This window comes from Xenopus laevis, chromosome 5S (assembly GCF_017654675.1).
Source record: "Xenopus laevis strain J_2021 chromosome 5S, Xenopus_laevis_v10.1, whole genome shotgun sequence".
In the NCBI taxonomy this organism is placed as follows: domain Eukaryota; kingdom Metazoa; phylum Chordata; class Amphibia; order Anura; family Pipidae; genus Xenopus; species Xenopus laevis.
The window spans coordinates 105,591,826-105,612,442 of NC_054380.1; the positions used below are offsets into that span (position 1 = coordinate 105,591,826).

General features: G+C 37.5%; 1 protein-coding gene across 1 annotated transcript in view; it reads left to right on the forward strand.

The window, feature by feature from the left end:
• Positions 1 to 16,062: 16,062 nt before the first annotated feature.
• Positions 16,063 to 20,617, forward strand: part of p2ry12.S (purinergic receptor P2Y, G-protein coupled, 12 S homeolog) — a 33,425-nt gene continuing 28,870 nt past the window's right edge. The window contains exon 1 of the mRNA XM_018264801.2: positions 16,063 to 16,130. The gene's annotated coding sequence lies outside the window, so the exon portion shown is untranslated. The remainder of the gene's footprint in view (positions 16,131 to 20,617) is intronic.

The window sequence follows — 20,617 nt, forward strand, 5'->3', positions numbered from 1 at the left end:
GGTATATGATGGAGTCAGTGTGAGTGTGTATATATCTGCGCCTATGATTAAGTGTCCCTGTGTGACACGAAACGCGTCAGGCGTTATTCCTTTTTAGATGTGATGTAAAATAAAGTATCATATTTTATATATAATTTCTGGCTCTTGGAATCTACTTTCGTTGGACGTTCCGGATTGTGGCCTGCCTAATGTGATTTGTTGTGAAGTACTCCCCTATGCTGAAGGTCTGGGGCATGTGCACCCGGACCCAACTGGGAAAGCGGTAAGCTTATCCTAATGATACATTAAGATTTGTGCTTCTCCTGAAATTTTTGGATTTGTGTATATATCTGCGCTCAGTTTCATTTGGAGGGGTTGAACTTGATAGACTTTTTTTCAACTAGCTATTTGGATCAAGAGTTATGAGAATCCTCCAACTAACTGGCTCCTTAAAACTGATGTGCCCAACGACTAGTGGGCTAAAAGATTTACAAAGAGTACCATTTATCTTGTAATTTGATAAGAATACTTCATGTAGATCTAGAAATTCCTACATGATAATAAGCTTATAAAAATAGACTTCAAGGTTACAAAATATATAAGAGTAAATGTGTTCTCCCAAATGGATACAATCCTGTTTTATTTCTAACATGAAACACATTTGATTACATAAATAATGCAAAAATAACTCAAAGGGAAATTATTGTCAACTCTTTGTAAAATTTCTGGATTACATTAATTCCAACACATGGGCTTAGTCAAAAGAATAAACCAGTAAAGTAATATAAATCTGTTACTGGGTTGCTCATCATTTTGCTTTTCTTTTTCTCACTAGTAAGTACTTTAACCAAATTGGAATATTCTGCTGACATTGCATCTGGTTCCAGAGAAACTGGTGTGGTGGGTTCATCTTCTTTCTCCTATTGATCTGAAGGTATTGATGGAGGCTCCAGGTTACAACTAGGTGGTTTGGGTTTAAGATATTTGTGGTATAGGAGTAGTTAATGCTTAATTGCTTTTCAATTTGTGCTGTTCCAAACCAAGGCCACAACAGAGGATTTGGAGTTTTATAACCATCAAAAAAACCAAGGTGAGACCTTCTAGCTCCTTGTTATGCCCTTCAAGACATCTTGTGTCTCCCACAACTGCATGGACAGTGCTGCCATCATTGGAATGAACATTCAGTACAAATCTGGTAAAAGGATACCATTATAGAATTTAAAAGATTCAGAATGTCTTAGTTGGATTGGTGTGAATCAAATGAATGGGTATGAATTAGAAGAAAACAACTGTTCCTTTATTAGACACAAACGAGCAAGAAATTATAGTAGTATGCAAAGATAAAAGGAAAGCCCATGCATGGTTATTATAACCTTTTACACATTTGCTCTTCCTGTTTCAACAGAATGAAATACTGCAAAGTTTTTGTCTTTGGTGTAAATTATAGGTCCCATTGGCTCCCAGGTGATGATATAACATGTCTGTTTTTGAAGAGGAAGCAGCTGGTAGAGTATCTTTAAGCTTTCTGATCATTTGTCAAGGTCTTAATGGCACAAAAGAAAAGCAGAACAAGCAAATGATAAAACCACAATTCGTTGTGTTATACATAGCAGGAAGAATAATCCTATCTTTCACTGAATTCTTCTTTTCTGTACACATAAGGCATTATTTAGCATATTCTGAATACACCAAATGAATAACATATTTATAAAGCATACTGTAAAAATTATTTTAAAAAACACTAAGCAAAATATATCAGTTTAAATTTACAGATTATGTTGTATATGCTACATACACAACAAGGATTTTAAAAGTAGAGGTGGACATTTGTAACAGAATAGTGCTACAGGTTCTATAAGTTCAGCACCAAAGAAATTACAGTGTTTTAAAGTAATTGAAATATATTGTACCGTTGCACTACACTCAGGGGCGGAACTACCGGGGGAGCAGGGGGTGCGAGCAGGCCAGGGCTCGCACCCGCTCAGGTAACAGATTTGCTCTGAAGAATTCCATCGTATGCTACAGATCGTATCTGTTATCTGCTGTGGATCTTGTTGTTGAATGGCTGCCTCCATGGCTACACAGGAATAATTTTTATATATATATATAAACTATAAAATGTGTTTCTGAGGCAAACACACCAGTTTTACCAGTGCAAGACAAAAGTATATTATATTGTCATTCCTTTAAAACATTAACTTTTTTATATAAAGAAAATAGTGAAAATTAGATTTTCTAACTAGGTAGTACAATATATATATGTTAATGCGGAGCTAAAAATACCAAACCTCAAAGTAATTTCACCTTCCAATTGACGCCAATTGACAAGCGAAAAAGGGCAGCGGGAGGGCAATACTCATTATACCAGAAAGCCAGAACTATTTTTCCCTCCTTTCTATATTATATGGACATTTACCAAATCAACTAACGAACATCTCATATCAAGAAACTCACTCACCAAAACAGACAGACAATAAAGCAAATGTTATTATTACAATTTTTAAAACCACAAAGACAGGTTTGCAGACTATTTTACCATTGGCCAGGTGCTTCCCGTGTCATACTGTTATAACACATAGCTTATGGATACATGTGCATGCTGGTCTTAGTTCTGCTAGAAAACATGTGCACTGACCACTGAGCACATGTGAGTATGGGTATCCTATGAATTATTTTAATATGTTTATTTATATGCTGCCAACAACAAACATATTATTTTACTGAAACTGTATTTGAATTACTTTTATCACCAGTGGAGCTTACGGTTTGATGTTCCTAGCACAGCGCACACACAAACTCATTAGTTTCATAGGAGCAAATAAATGTACATGAATGTTTTGAAAGTTCTGGTGGAAATTAAGACACTTGGGGGAAACAGCACCATACTGCCTTAATATAGTATGGGCCATGTACAACGAGTTTACTTCTGCAGATAAATAACCTGGTTAGTGACTTTGAGAGATAAGGATTCTTTCTGGGTTCTCCATTGTTGGTTGTGGAATACCCTATAGACCCTGATCAGTTCCAGGAGATGACATATTTAGGATGACTGAAAAAAGGCTAAAAAAGGTTTTTGTGGATCATAGCAAACACAAAAGTTACCATGTTTTAACTACTAATCCATCAAGGGTTGTGAGTTATGTGGCATACAGTAGGACTTATTACACAGGTATTAGTACAAAGTAACCACAGCGCCACATTTATTTAAAGATGTGGTTGTGGTGGACAATATTTTAGTTAAGCCTGTTCCATGTTTGGCTCCAAAACCAGCTCAAATGTTATAGATTTTGCACTTACACTACCCTAAAATGTTCATACATTGCTTCTGTTCCTAGTCAAACTAGATTGTCATACCCCAGCCTGCTAAACAAGTAACCAGCAGCTCCCACTACAGATGGAGCACATAAAATGACTTTACAGCAAGGTCACTAAGGGGCCCATTTGCTAAGGGTCGAAGTGAATTCAAAGTGAATTTTCGAATTCAAAAACTTAGCAAGCAGGCATGCTACGAGCAAAAAAGATATAGGCTGGATAATGGAGCCCACCATGCCTGCTTGTGTGCGGTGGGCCAAGGATCCACCACCTTGTGCACAGTATGCTCACATGTGTATGTTGTTCAGCATCATGAATAATATCATAAAATCCTCTGTCTAGCTGTGTGTGTGTGCTGCCATATTTCTACTGTTCACCACACATGAAAGCCTTCTAAAACCCCAGGTCAGGATGCTCAAGATTTGCTTCACTTACAGGAGATAATCCAGTAAACTGATTAAGAGGAATGCAGCATCAGTGTACAGTTCCAAACATTTATGAAAAAAGCCACATATTTGCTAAAGACACCAAGGCAGGATTCCATACATTTGGAAATGTAAACCTCAGACAGATACTAAATTATAAATGCATCCAAAGACAAGTTTAGTGACAGCTTCTGAGTTATTTTTTAATATTGCTTGAAATCCTGGGGGATCTGTTGCTTTATTAACACTGTAGTCAGTCATCTATTTCCTTATTTTGTGTGCCCGGGGTGTATATGACCCTTTTAGCTTTCCATGTCTCCATGGCAGATAAAGAGCAGTAACTGGGGGGCCATCCTAAAGGCTGAGATTTGTTAATGCCTGTTTGCGCTCCGAGATACTTCTGGAAGACCATCCTTAGAATAAACACTTACTGGCTGTTCTAGACATTACTAGAATTACTGATACAGCAGGGTTATTATATCTTCACGTTATGAGGCAATGGAGACCATAATCAAATGTTGGACCTCAATTGAAGTTTGAACCAAAAAAGTCCGCTTGACAGCAACATTAAAGGGGATATAAACCCAATAATAAATTTTGGCTTATGAAGGCAAACACAACGTATAATTCTAAGCAACCTTTTACTATATATTCATTGCAAAGTTTGTAAATGTTTGTATTTGTAAAATGTAAATGCTATTAAAAATGGTACATCTTGTTATGAGCCAAAGGGAACCCAGACCAAATGTTGAATGTCAAAGGGGGGCCAACACTTAAATAGTCAGACAACCACTTTTTCATTTTGAGCTTTATTTAGTTAGGCTCCCAGGAGAGTTGGCCTTTAGTCTGGACCCCACCATACACTACCCAGGTCCCCCTTATGGAGGCCACTTGTCTGCTTTATTGTTCATTTCTTGAGTTTCTCTGTTTGAAGATAATCCCTTTTCACTAAATGTCCACCTGGTAACTCTTATTCCTGTCAAAGAGTGAAGAACCCAGGCTGAGTTGGTTTCATGTAATGATCATATGTCCCAGATCAAAAGCTTCCTGTATATTTCTCCTACCTTGTGAAAGATATTTTATAAATTGTCTGTATAATATGTTGAGTCTCATAAAGCGGATATCCATTCAGCACCCCGTATTAGCCATCTCTAAAAAGTAATTTCCGATGTAATGGAGACCCCTGGTATGATAAAATAATTGTAAACAGTTAATAGAGTATGACTAGCAGGGAAGTAAGTTAAATATTCCTATTTCCCATGAGGCAGCAGTGAATATGAAAAACAAATGGTCCCCTGTATTGAGTCTACGAACAGACACAATCCAAACATTTTAAAAAACTTAAAACAACACAGCACTAAAACTCTCCTTTTGGCTGAACTAAGATATTTGGTGAGAAATTGAATAGGTATTTTTCTTAGTTATGTCAGTGTGAAGCAGTATAAATATACCTGTCTTTTACTTGTGCAATTCTTGGAGATGTACTTAGAAAACGCGCATGGAACAAATATATATATATATATATATATATATATATATATATATATATATATATATATATATATATATATATATATATATATATATATATATATATAAATATAAATATATAATAGGTGCTCATGACTTTAACTAAGACATGACCAAAACTTTCAGGTTCACACTTTGCCACATAAAAGTAAAGCAACCTTAGCCCCTGGCCAGAAGTTATTAACTGGCACCAGATGTATATGGCTCTAGAGTGTAGCAAAGTGATCCTATATTACAGAAAACATTTCGAATGCAGGTGCACAGGGCTAAGCTGAAAACAAACGTTTGTGTGTTTGGACACTTTTCACAAGTACTTTGCTCCCATATACACTCCTTACAACCTGGGTGTTGTACATACTGTAAAAAAAACTAGTCTAAAATAGAATAATGCTAGAAATGCTGTATTTTGTATAAAAAAAAACATAAACTTACTGCACTAATAAAACAAATGATTTATGCTTTCAAAGATGGCCACAGGACGTCACCATCTTGTAACTATGTTTAACATCTTTGCAAGACCAAGACTATGCACATGCTCAGTGTGGTCTGGGCTGCTGTTTAGGGTTCATCATAAATTATTAAAATAGCGCAAGTCAAATAATATCTGCCAGAAGCCAATACAGCAAGACTGACAAGACAGAGTCCTGTGTGTCATGTAATCTAATGTAGATTTTATAGTTTTTGTATTGTTTAATACAAAGTTTCTCCAACTGCAGAACCAGTGGCTGCAGCAAAATAATCCTCCAAATAGAATCCCAGGTTATCTGTTTAAATCTGGCTCCATGATCTTTGTCCCTGCAGCTGGAGTTGGAAACAGAGGATGTAAAGGCCAAAAATAAAATCCTATTTTTACTTTATTAACAGATAAAGAAACCTATCCCCAATAATAAATCTGTACTGTATTTATAAGAAACCTGACTATATGTAGTGAATTCTCCCCTTTATTTACTTGCTCTGACTGCTGCGGATACAAATCTCTACACAGTCGCTGGCTGCTCTACAGGAAAACAAACAAAGCTGCTTGAGTTCTGGGAAGTAAGGTTGGGGTGAGCGCCCCCAGCTGTTTGAAAGTATGTTTGAAGTGCCCTATAAACAGCAGTCAGAGCAAGTAAATGAAGGGGTAATTTCACTGCATACAGTCAGATTTCTTATAAAAACTGTAGACATTTTTTAATTAAAGTTTATTGTAGATAGGTTTCTTTTTCATAAAACAAAGTAAAAATGGGATTTTATTTTTTGCCTTTATATTCTCTTTAAAGGCATAGGAGAACTCTGGAATTAACACTAGTGTGTTAGTGTGTTGCATGACACATGCCACTAACTTACATCCAGTGTATCAAACACTGATACCTTTATTGGTGAAGTACAGTAGGCTCTGTAAGTGATACCACTGACCCACAAAAACAGGAAGAATAATATAAACTGCAACTTGCATGCTATTTATCAAAGCAGACGTCGATTTGGTTCCACCGTGGTAAACTTCATGTAATTTGCAGGGCATTGTCAGGGCCCAAAGGCACAATTTGGAGTGCGGAACAAGGAGGAAGCAAATAGGCAAACACAGTTCACGGTACAATGGATTAGGAAGAAGAATCGTAAGTTCAGGCAAAGGTCGGTCCAGGCAGCAAGGTTTCGTGGTCGAGGTTTCAGGCAAAGGTCAGTCCAGGCAGCGAAGAATCAAGGTCGAGGTTTCAGGCAAAGGTTGAGAATCAAGAATCAATAATTAGAAAACATCCAGGAACTCTAGATAGAAGAACCTATACTCGGGCACTGAGAGAACCTTCTGGCGACCTTAAATAGGTGGATTTTTGCGCCAAAACGCGCTAGATGACGTCACAGGATGTGCGCCAGAATATGCGCCAGCGTCTGCACTTTTTGGACGCCAGCGCTAATACGCTGCGCGAAAACGTCACGCTGGCGTCTGACGGCCGCATGGCCTCTTCTGGGCGACGCCATCTTGGACGCGCCGAGGACGCCTTACAGGCATGCCTTTTAGGGGTTTCTGTTTATGGAAAAACACTGGGTATGCTGCTTTGGTAAAATCAAAACATTAATTGAAAATATTAACTACAAATCTGCAGTGCTCCAGTACCCTTCTTTGGTATGTTTTCCAACAAAGAGCTGGAGACTTATACAGTATCTGTAGTGATCATTTTTATTGCTTTTGTGCAACAGGGATATAAATGATATAAATGAAACCATAGTCACAGACCCCCCTGAAAGTTTGTACTATATTTCTTTAGCTTTTCTTTCACCACTGATTGCACCTGCCATCTGTCATGGCCCCTTCTATGTACTTTATGTACATAAACAGAATCCACGCCAGTTGTCGAAGAATTGACATTTCTAGGAGATCTATAAAAGGTGCGTGCAAGTGTGGCCCTGCTTATCTCTTCCTTTCCTCTTCTGTAAAATGGTCTGTTTATTTTAGACATCTTTGCAGAAAACCTATAGGATAAACAAAGGCTCAGTCAATCAAGCCTAGCAAGCTTCAGTAGCTGCCAACAGCTCAGCCAAGATTTGTGTCAGTCTAAGAGGTATTTGCTATAATTTGTGTGAAAAATGATCTAGACCTATGGCCGGGAGCATGGAAATCTCTCCCTGTAGAGTCCACTGCTGAAATGTAGATGGATGGAAGAGTAAGCTCAACTCAAGGCCCCCAGCCTGCAACACAACCCGTAACGTGCCAGAGTAGAACTCATCTTTTGATTAAAGAGAATGCAAATCCAACTATACAACGATACCTGGTTAAACAATATGCAGTTCTAAACAAGTTATTTTCAGTTTACAAAATGGCTCAAACAGATACTGCATTCAGTGGCAATAACTTTCATTTTTCATACATTCAGATATGCACATGACTCATGTTACACACATAATACTTCTTATACTAACAGTTCTAGTATATGAATCATATGCCCCTCCTGGTAATACCGCATAATAACAATTTCAAATAAATATTATGGGATTTTTGTACTCACAATGATCGAGGTGTAATGATCTGGATGAGCAAGGCAGCCCAGTCTGCAGTCACTGCCCTGTATCAAGCATGCCACCAACATATGGAAGGGGGAATGGCAGGAATATTCAGTATGCAATCCAACAAAAAAATTATTTCCAGGCAAAAGATAGAAAGCAGAACCCTGAACAACAGAAAATAGTGACAAATCTGTTAAAAGTTAGAAAAACTTATTTGCTGTATTCCTATTATTCCAATTCCTAGCTAGTGTTTTAAAAAAGTAATAATCATATACAGTATATACAATCTTAACATGAGAAAAGAACTTAGTTCTGAGCCCCTTAGTTATACAGGAGCTAGGCTTCAATTCCTTGGTCACAACCCCTAGAGTTCCTGGTTTAGCCACTAGGTGGTACTGTGTTATAATATATAAGCTAAGTACATATGTGCTCAGGGTCCATATTGCCAGTCCCCTTCACTGAGCAGGCAGGAAGAGTTGCATTTGAAACCTAGACAGGTCAGGTCTAGTAGGTGATATGCTAACTCACTTTCAGAGGTCACTCTAGCGTCAGGGCTATTTATCCAAGCAGTTGAGGCTCCACCTCAGTTGGAGTGTTAAGTGGGAATAGGATCCTGAGTATTAATTACCCAGAAGAAGGAACTAGAGCTAGGATCTAGAGAGACACCCTTGAAGCTCAACCTAAAGTAAAGGCTGAAAGCTGGTACTTCTGTAGCTGCTGTGTATTCTCTCTTGCCAGCGGGGATGTACTGTATACTAATCACTGGTGCTGTGTGTATATGCCTATCCACTGATGTTCTATGTTCTAGGCAGTAACCAGTAAATCAGTGACTAGAGGTGGGGCCTCATGGGTCATAACTGTTTGCTTTTGAATCTGAGCTGCGTGCTATGGATCAATTGCAAACTCCCTGAACAGTTATGTTCCATGTGGCCCCCCCCCCTTATAGTCGCTGACTAACTCAGAGTTAAACATCTGTTCACTCCAGCCTTTATATATTATATTTTTGGCAAACTAATGATATTAGAAATATTCTTTATTTTACACAGTGTGAGATTCAGGTAGCAAAGATCATAGCCATGGCACAGTTTTCAGCACAAAGAATGGAGACTGACACCACCTTTACTTAAAATGCAGCTTTGTTGGCTTTTATTTGTCACATAATCAATCTTCAACCCACTGGCTTCACAAAGGAAATCACAGTCCCAATTCACACCCTCATTGGTGTTCACTTTAACTCACGTTTTTAGCCCCTTTACCAGTTTTCACTGGACACAAGTCCCAGAATCTTCGCAGGGGCTCACTCAAGACAAGTCTCTTGGGAGGTTTTCTCTCTTCCTTGCCAGTTCTTTTCTTTGCACACAGGCACATCTCCTTTCTGCAGAGCTGGGCCAACCCGGCCAGGCGCCCTAGGCAACCTGGTCGGGCACGGCGCCGGCTTAGTGTGCGCGCAATCGCACAAGTGCGAAACTACGCGCCGGCGCACATGCGCGAAACTACACGCCGGCGCGCATGCGCGATAGCGCATTTGAAACAAATTACCAGTGCCAGTCAGGGAGACACAGGACCGGACATGGGGTAGGTGACAGAGCAGGTACGTGCCTGGCGCCCCCTCAGCTTTGCGCCCTAGGCACGTGCCTACTCTGCCTACCCCTAGTTCCGGCCCTGTCTTTCTGCTCCTCCAGCTCCAGGAGGTATCCAGGTCCCACACCTCCTTTTAACTACAGCTCACCTGTAGCTTGATTACTTAACTGCCTCTAGCTTAGGCAGCTGCAAAACACCTAATGGAGCAAAGAATGTAAGCCCACCCTGCTCTCTTCCTTTCATTCCAGGGACCCATAATCCAGCTTTTCCTAAACCGGTACAGAACTATAGCCTTGCTGGCTGCAGAAACACACATATTTTCCTGGAGTTTTATATTGACCAGTCTAACACTGGTGAAATATACACAAAATCACTATATTTTCGTAGACACCTCTTACAACAGCCTATCTATTTACCCAGATTTTATTTTTACACTGAACTGTTCCTTTAATAAATAAGTTCTATTGTTAAGTTGCAGAAACACTGGTGCCCATTTATTGTGCACTGCATACTGTGAACACTTGTATAACACCCTGTCTCACCCTCTGACAATCATAAGTCTTATCTGGAGCAGAAGCTAATAGTTTGAGAAATAACGTCATTCATTTTACTGTAGCCTTACACACTATTACTGAAAGCCACTTCTAGCAGTCACGGGGAAATTCGCAAATTTTTCAGCGACCCGAAACTGGAGAAATTGACCCATCACTGGACACAGTATTTTGATATCTGTGTTTTATCTGAAGATTAAAAAATTGAATAGCAGGTGCAGTTAGCCTATGGCTTGACTCTTTTGCAAGGAATTTCATCAAACCAATAATTTGCTTTCTCCAATGTACTCATAACTGATTATATTTTCTTTTATATACAAATGAATTCTGCATTCTGCTCTGTATTAGTCCAATTGTCCCTTAAAACCTTATCTCTGCAATAAAAAAGTAACTATAAAATCTCTCAGCAGCAAAATAAAGTGCATGTGAATTCATATCCAGTATTATGCCACTTTGGTTGAGGAAGCTAACTGCCCAGGTACTATAGACTATACTTGGACTGTATTACATGTATATGTGCCAATTAATATTGACTATATTTACATTACTGCTAGTAACAGTGATATGTTGTGAAGCCATTTAAAGGGCATTAAAAATGTAAGCAGTTAAAATTCTTTGAACTTGTTTTTTATTGTCCCATCCAAAGATAACTTTCATTCAATTAGGTGCCCTTCAACAACACAAGTACGTCTTTCTTGGTTCTAAAAAGGAAGTTTTTTTTAAGATTCTCGGAAGCAGGAATGACACATATCGTCAGTAAAGTCTAATATAAATAAATAAATATAGGGAAAAGGAGGAAAAAAATATAATGTTTGGCTTTATTTGAAGCTATAAAATATTTTATTGGGATATTAAGATCAAAGTGGACTCATTAAAACAAAGTTGGAGTAAGCACTAAATATACAGTCCAATTGACATGTTACCAAATCAAGAAATAGCTGTAGAGTCTTGAGCATCATCTGTGGTGCTTTCCCATCATCTTTGTATTTTTCCTCTCTCCAGTTACTTAATAGAATCTAAGACATTGGAATACTGTTAAGAAGCACATTTATTTATGGGACTGAAAACAGCAGCTAATTTGTACATTGAATGGACACACTAGAAAGTCACATACAACCTATTCTATTACCATAAAGTAATGTATTTGTGACCTCGGGAGCTGCTGTACAGTGCTAATACAAAGGAATGGGACTTGAGGTTTCGATATTCAGCTATATTTATAGTATCTTTAGAGTAATTAGTCTAACACCTCTATTAAATCCTAATATGTTTTACTATACATCATCCTTAATAACATAATATTTAAAGTGTGTCTATAAGGAGCATTAAGGTATGGAGATCCAAATTACAGAAAGGCCCTTTTCTTGAAAACCTGAGATCCTGAGCATTTTGGATAACAGGTCCCATATCTGTAAATTCCCTAAGCTACCTGACAAATGTTGTTAAAGCCTTTAGGCATTTGTTTTTCCCCACAGTATCTTTCACTCCATTAGGATAGCAGGTCGGCATCAAACACTTGGCCATTTGTAACTGTACAGCTTGCTAAACCCATTGTTTAAAAGAAAAAAAGAGCACATTTAAAAAGTGCACAGTTTCATTGCAAAAACCAAACTATGGGAGCATGCCATGCCAATGGTTCTTACAATATATTTATTAAATTTTCAATTAAAGGCTACCCAGTTAACAGGAACCAATATTTTCATTACAAGTTTTCTTCTCCATTATTACATACATTTAGGGATGCACCGAAACCACTATTTGGGATTCGGCCGAATCCCCGAATCCTTAGTGAAAGATTCGGCCGAATACCGAACCGAATCCTAATCCTAATTTTCAAATTCAAATTAGGTGCAGGAAAGGAAAAAGTGGAAAGAATTCTTCTTTTATGATCGAAAGTCACGTGATTTCCCTACCTACTGATTCAGATTCTGTTCGGCCGGTCACAAGGATTCGGCCGAATCCCAATCCTGCTCAAAAAGGCAGAATCCCGAACCAAATCCTGGATTTGGTGCATCCCTACATACATTACATACACTTGAATTGATTGTGCTTTGAGGAGCTGTTACTTCCTATTTCAGCAGCACCTACAGTATAAAATAAATACATCTGCATGATATTGCTAATAATACCATTTTCACCAGCTAGATGGCAATATTTACTTGAGAGCTGGGGGTTTGAACACAGTAGCACATTTGTATAGTTGTATGTGTGCCAAGAATGCACTAAAATGCAGCTGTGATTATTTACACAATTTCAAGGAACAAAGGGTACATTTTTAATACTGCAATAACAAACTAAGAGCACTCATATCCTGTATTTTGCAGAAAGAAAAAAGAAAATTGTAGCCCTGTTTCTAAAAACTGGTTGCATGTGTTTAAAAGCTCTCCAAATGCTTCCACTGGTATAAAAAAAAAAAAGAAAACAAAAAGAGATTAAAACAAGGATTATATTATTATCCACAGTTGCTACAAGACTTTATACAGCTGGGTCATACCATAACAAAAGTCTATTCAAGGGGAGTGACAATCTCTTCTTTTTAGAATCTTTGTTCTTGCTTGAAAGTTTCTTACTAGACTATTTAGTGACTGGCACCTATTTAAATGATCATTTTTATCAAATGTCCCACAGCTGTATAGTATCTTAAAAAATAAGCTACAAAACCAGCTTTAGTAGAGCTTTAAGGCATGCAAATAGTTATATTTGTTCAGACAATAAAAAGGCTGAAAAAAGTAGTCCCTTTTGTTCATGAAAAGGGATCACTAAGAGGTTTTCAAGTAGATTCTATTAGGAGCTATAGTGCTGCAGTATGAGAAGCAACCTGTCATTTGCTGGCATATAGGAACAGACCTGAGGTTCTGTGACAGATCAAGGAGGAAGCACAACTCTGCCACCAGGTTCAACATCTGGACCTCTACATTCTGCAGTCTCTTGTCAGTATGGAGCATTTGCAGCACTTTCTTTATGGGTTTGTGTAGGGACTTCAAATGGGGGTTATTGGTGACAACAAGGGGGATATAGTCATTGTTGTCTGTCTGTATTTTTTGAAGGCTTCCCCTGGGTATGGCAACTACCCTTTGCTTGTCTGACAGGAGCTGTAGAATATATTTCCAGACCCTCCAATCCTAGCTTTTAGGCAGCCCCATATTTAAACACTTTTGTGGAGCTCTCTAGAAGGCCCTGCAGAAATTGGCACATCTCCCTGCCTGCAAAAAAGGTGTGAAACCTGTACACGCATCTTTGTTGTGGTGGAAGCTCTCTTATCAGCCCATTTTGCAGTGAGTCGTGAACATTCTGGAGAGCCCTTCACTTGAATGGATCCTTTTGAATTCTTGAGGGAATGAACCTGTATCAAGGGGGTCCATCTTTGAATGGAATTCTGCAGCCTTCTCAAATTATCATTAAGACCCAAGTTCCTGTCGTCGCCATCAGAAGACATTATGTTGTCGGAGCCACTAACTTTTTATAATCTGGCCACTTAGAATTGATATAAGATATAATAACATTTCAATTGACAGAGAGTCAAAAGGTCTGCAGAACTGGAATTGAGTTTTTAATAAATGTAAAATTTGATGAATAAAGCATTTATTTGAAATGAAAAGAAAGGAACTTCTTATTAATTTAATGCTAACTTTTTAACTCAAGTGTATAAATCACATGCTAAAAACAGGATCTGTTCCTTCTGTGATATGACTTTCTATAGCTTATTTTTCAGAACTGTTCCACTGCAACAAAATCTCCCTAAAACCACACGCAGGTTTCCCCCTACGCCCCCCCCCCGCCTCTATAACAAAAACAACGATCCTTGGCCCCACTTCTACCTATCCCAATTTCTCCCCTTAACAGTTAAGGGGCTGATTTACTAAACTGCAACTTTTTGGGGTTGGCTTTTGTGTGACAAAAAGAAAAAGTCATGATCATCATTTGACAAAATTAAAAATATGTGTTTTTGTGACTTTTCTGCAACATTTTCCTGTCTGTGCTTTTTCAGTTCAGATCTTGATAAATGGCTGCCATTCATGGAAATGAGTTTATTCATAGTTTCAAAAAGCTCTAAAACCACAAAAATGTAACATTTTATAACTAGGCCTCCATGATTCTGATTTACTAGCTGTTAACAATTTCCAGACAGTACTGCTGATAACAATAGTTTAAGCGTTAACAAATTACAGTATTTCTGTTTGTGATCAGTTTATAAATGGTATTAAGTTTATAAGTTCTTATTAAGTTAATGATAATCTGCTGTATTGGTACCTGTCATTTCTGCTTTTCTGACAGTGTATGATATTTTGTTTTTCTACTGGCACTATACCTCTTGGTGACCTATAAACACTTTCTCCTCTCCTTCACTCCCCTCTGTCACTCACCCTCCTTCATTTTCCCCTCCCAGGTTGCCAGTTTGCCTAGGGCTTGGTCCGGCCCTGCCTAATATAACAATAAAACACAGTGCATACACAGCAACATATTTAAAATGATCAGTAATAGCACATCAAAAGATTTCGGTGTTGTGCATCAACAGGAAACATTTGTTTTTTTCTCTCATGTGTTGCTAATTGATTTAATTGTTTGTTTTTGTGATAATGTCTTACTGAATACCACTTAATCTGAAACAGACTAACATAAAATATGTTACTGTGTCATTGAAAATGGAATCACAGGCTCTAGTCATCAATGGCAGAATTCCTCTCAGACGGGTTTGAGTACTAGCAAAGCATTTTGTACACATAAGAGTGGCTTTGCTTAATGAGGATGGGATCATTGTGTAATGAAAGAATGTGGAAACAATGAAGAAAAAGGAAACCAAAACATAATCAATAAAGGATTTTAACAGCAGAACACGTATAAATGTATTTTGCCTCACACATTCTTATGTTTTATGAGAGCTTGTGAACTGTAACTGTATATGTATGAGTAGAGTAGATTTCTGAGTGCTTGCCTGACAACATAGGATGGGGCAATAAATGTGTAGAGGAAAACGCATTAATCATTTCCTCTTTTATGACATCTTTAGGGTGAGAAAATACAATGTATTTAAGATAAAAAGCACAATGAACACTGTGTCTGTGAACATGGCATGTAGCTTATATGTTGAAGGAATTATGTAAAGTGTAAATGGCATATTGGAATTTAATTAAACACAATGTGAGGCTCCAAAATGAGCAAGGGGTTATCTGCAAACACACCCCCTTAACCATATACCTTAAATAACTACGCTATCTACCATTCTTTTCTGAATTCAATATGTTCTGTGAATATGAAGTGATAGAATAAAAGAAGCACAATATGGCAACAATATACAGATAAACATAATTTTTGTGCACACACTGATCTGTAAAATGTTTTTTTGTCATTATTATTTGGCATAAATGTAGGAAATTAGACCTACACCTGGCCCTACACCTAGACACCTGGCCTATCTCTTACTTTCCTGCAAGTGGTATTGTCTGATGAGTGAGAAGCTGGATGGATGCCGTTTGGTATTTATGCATACATTGTTTGTTATTAATCCATTAGTACTTAAGATAATACTCTTATAAAACCAGATAAATATTTTATAAAGAACAAATGTCTTAATGTGAACTTTCCAGCAATTGGAAAGCATCACCTAACCTAGAATGTGCAGTTTACAGAATGGTGCAAGCCAAAAGTGACAGCACATGGAAAAACAAGAAGTGTGTGTTCTCACCATAAATGAGGATGATATCGGGCAGATATAAAGTAAACGTTTTGACACAGGAGAATGCAGAAGGAAGAGCTGAGATGAGCTGCATTTAGAGTAAGTACCCGTTATCTATTGTATCAGTGATTTTGTCTTTCACATGAAAACTGCTCTATACTTGTGGTTCTTAGCAACTTGTCTCCTGACTTTTCTATATGCTAAAGTTGTAACCTTGCCGTTACTGATTTGTGGACTTCAATTCTCATGTAGTGACCTGATTCACCACATGCTTTATACAGTATAATCTACAGAACAAATCTTTTTTTCTGTGGGGTACAGGGAAGTACACGACTGTATGGTGCAGACACAAAAGTATCACAACAGTTCCTGGCCTGTCCTGGTGTCATATTTTCACTGGCAACCAGAAAAATGGCAAGATTAAAGAGATTATCAACCTGCTTATCAACCATATCCTACTGTACAAGTATCATTCATGCTGCTCTTAGAATAGAGTTGATAAGGCATTCCCCCCACCTTGAGAGTAATTGAGAAAATTATGGGGAAATACAATTATGGATTAAAAAGTTGATATAACTAAGAATGAAAAATCAATTTGAAGCGCTACTATAGGTTCCAAAAAGTCTAGTATAAATTATGCAGAGGAAATAAATTGCTTGTACTGGCCATATGTTTTCTCCCAACAGAAATGGCATAATCTGCATCAGGATTAGTAATTCATAACAAACGGAGGTTACTGGTTTTATGCATCTGGTTTTTTGATATTTTCTACTAAACTTGATGAAAAGTTTGCCATGTTTATTACAGGATATTGCCTAACATTGTATAACAACTATTAGATGTTTATATTTATATCATTTATGTCCAAGCAGTGGGTTGTCATGGGGTGCATGTCCAAAATGACCAGAGGGTCGCAGTTAGCGCATCCCAGATTTGCATCATATTTTTCTCTAAAATTGTGGCACTAAAGTTCCTACATTCCTAGGGCCGCCTTGTGTGCAGATATCTTATTTTTTAACCCATTCTCACCCACCCTGCTAACTCATTATGTCTCCCAGTTTCCATCTAAAGTGTTATAAAGGGAAACTTAACCCTAAAAATGAATATGGTTAAAAATGCCACATTTTATATACTGAACTGATTGCACCAGCCTAAAGTTTAAGCTCTTCAATAGCAGCAATGATACAGAACTTCAAACTTGTCACAGGGGGTCGTCATCTTGGAAAGTGTCTGTGACACTCACATGCTCAGTTGGCTCTGAGCAGTAACTGATGCTACAGGGCTGATTATTAAATTCTGATGCTAGTTGCACTGGTTTCTGTGCTGCCATGTAGTAATTATCTGTATCAATTACTAATCAGCCTTATATTTTGACATTTATATTCTATATGTACTGTATATTGTGAGTGGGTCCCTAAGCTCAGTAAGTGCCAGCAGCACAGAGCATGTGCAGTGAATCAGCAGAGAAGAAGACGGGGAGCTACTGGGGCATCTTTGGAGTCACAGATATTCCTTGCTAAAGGGCTGTGGTTGCCTTGAGCTGGTACAGAAACAAAAAACATTATCTACAACTTTAAAGTAATGGCATCCTGTGTAGTGTACAAATGTATCATATTATTTACAATGACTAGATTAGGCACATTAATTTATATCTGCGCACTGCAATTCACTTGTGCAGAAATACATTTTACCTTTTCTATTTGCATGCACTGGATTGCTACTAAATTTGCTGACCAGTACTGTATATTTAGGGAAGGTTGAAAAGTAAAAATATAAGACAGCATTGATTGCAGCCTTAGAGGTAGATTTATCAAAAATCACATTTTTAAATTTTCACATTTTTTGTTACAATTTGAATTTGCGCCTATTTATTAAAAAATATTATTGCATAAAAACATGAACAAACAGCTCAAAAGTAGTGAAATCACCTTCTACCCATCATTTTCATGAAGTCTGCCAAATTTTGTATTTCTGGATATTCTTGATAACTCAAATTAAAAAGTAGCTTGATTTTTGCTAAAAAAAAAATCTCCCATTAACGTCTACATGAACATTTCAGATTTTAGATGGCAAAGTTTTATATTTGAGTTTTTTGCATTAATATATTTTTTGCACTTAATAGGTTTCAGAAACTTGAATTTGATTTTACCCTTTTTTGCCGCAAAGAATAAAATAAAAATAGAGTTGGGGGAATGCTTCCAGACACCTGGAGAAAAAAGCAAATTTACTACATTGACTTCTAGAATTTCAATTACACTGTTTTCAATATTTGTAGCTGCAATTTATTTCCCACTTATCACATTTTCTATGACTCCCAGTTATCCTAGATTGAGATTTATATCATCAGGCTCATTTACCATTTTGGGACAGGCAAGATGCATAATGCAAAAAAAACAACCAAAAAAAAACAACAACAACATAACACCATAGGCTTATTCATTTACCCATACATAGTGAGTAAAATGCAATTTATCAGTGCAAATTTCATATTTTCTTCCAGTATTTGTATCGCATTTTGGGGGCAATGTGGGCATTGAATCAGGCACAATTGAGCTGCTTCCAGTGCAACTGCAACCAATTTGGCAAAATTAATGCAATTGCATAATTCACTCTTCACAAATCAGATAGAGTTGTGCAAAAGATTTTCAAAGTCTGTCTGCCATCATTTGCGGTATTCAGTTAGTGAGTATTATCTGCACCCAATTCTTTAGACTCAACTGTACCGCAACAATTGACATAGGGTACTGAGGGAATCCTGAAGCTGCCACTTGTCCGATTTGGAACAGAAGGCAGGAAGGTCTGTGTGAGTGGTGCTGTGCGTAACTATAAAGAAATGAGAAGAGAGCATTTGGGGCCCAACTCGCTTTAATGAAACTGGTTTTAGATGCAATTCACTACATGAAAAATCTCAAGTTGCCTACTGCACTTGCAGATGTAAATGAGCCCTCTTGGTTTTATATTGTGTGTTGTGCCTTACACAACATGCAAATTGTTATTAGTGCACATACAGTTGATGCTCACCCAGGATGGTGTGTTCAAAGAGCTGTGTCTCTTTTTGTAAGTGGCACTACATAAAGGTTTGGTGGGGCAAAAGCAGAAGCCGTCACCACAGCCCTTATGCTAATTGTACTGGACTTGTAAGGCACAGATAACACTGTGCAAGAGCTTGGCATAAGCGCTTTGGCTATGAGTTTTTCATCATTGTGGTTTTTAAGGCCATTATGGTACATTTTATACTTGCAGTAAAAGACAGTTATAAACTTTGCCCAAAGAGTTGTGATTCTTTCTTGCAGTGTTGCCTTAATGCATACAGGAGGAGGTAGGACATTGTTGTCCACACCACTAACTTGTATGTCATTTAGCATACTTAATCCAGGAGCATCATGCAACACAAAGCATTATGCAGCCTTGTATTTATCTCTACTTCCCAACCTGACCTGCACATGCAAATGTCTTCACATATGCGCCAATTGCCCAGGACAGTGGTATCCTTCCTCCCCACAACAATTTATATATATATATAGAGAGAGAGAGATAGAGAGATATAGATATATATTCCCCTTCTAACCAATGCTAAAGCATAGGCAGGAATTTGGGGGTTTTAATGATGCGTCTATCAGCCTACTCTTGCTTGCATACACTTGCTGAGTGCTTGCTTTTACATTAATGTTATTCAGATCGACATGGAATCCGAATGTTCTTGACATAAATATCATGAATAGTGATTCCACTAAAGAGGGCTGGCGTGTTGTTATTTTTCAAACAATGTGGTTTGCCAAAGCATTTTCTTCAATTATCGATGCTACAGGCAAGGCCACCCACCAGAATTCTTTGGTTGATGGAAATGGCAGCTGAATTCAGATATATGCTGTACTGACATGGTTCAGTGTATCCTTGCTTATCTAAAGGAACATTTTATCCAAAATAGTTATATTGCTGAAAATTGATTTCTTTTTTAAGGTATGCTCTTTATCTATCTATAAGTCTATCATCTAGGCAAATGAAACCCACCAAATATTCATATTGATCATTCTAGAATTCCAAGATCATACACGTGTATAGAGAACTCAATAATGGAGTGTGACACTAACATATGACCAGTTTGTCCAAGGCTGCACAAAGTTACACATATAGAGATCTGATCTTGCTCAGTTGTAATAGACACATTTCAATATTTCTCATATATGGCTTATTTGCTTTAGAATTTTATTGTCTTTTCCACCACAATGAACCCATCAATTATGTGTAATTTATAGTAATGCCACAGATCAGTGCAGCTACACAGAGAGAACAATGCACACAGTAAACATTTTCTTCCATGGATAATGGTAGTGTTATTCCATGCCACATCATTTACTAATATTGGCTCTATCAAAATAAACAACAACCTTTCATGCCTGAATACAATATAGCAATTGAGCTAGAGGCCAGTTATAATAAAATCCTGTATATTACATAAGATTAGTTTCATTAAAAAAAGAGAGAACAAGTTTTGTTTTGAAGAAAGGACAATAGTAAAATAGAAATAATTTCCAGCACATACACATACAGACCTACCCAACACATTTATCCACACACACACAAGG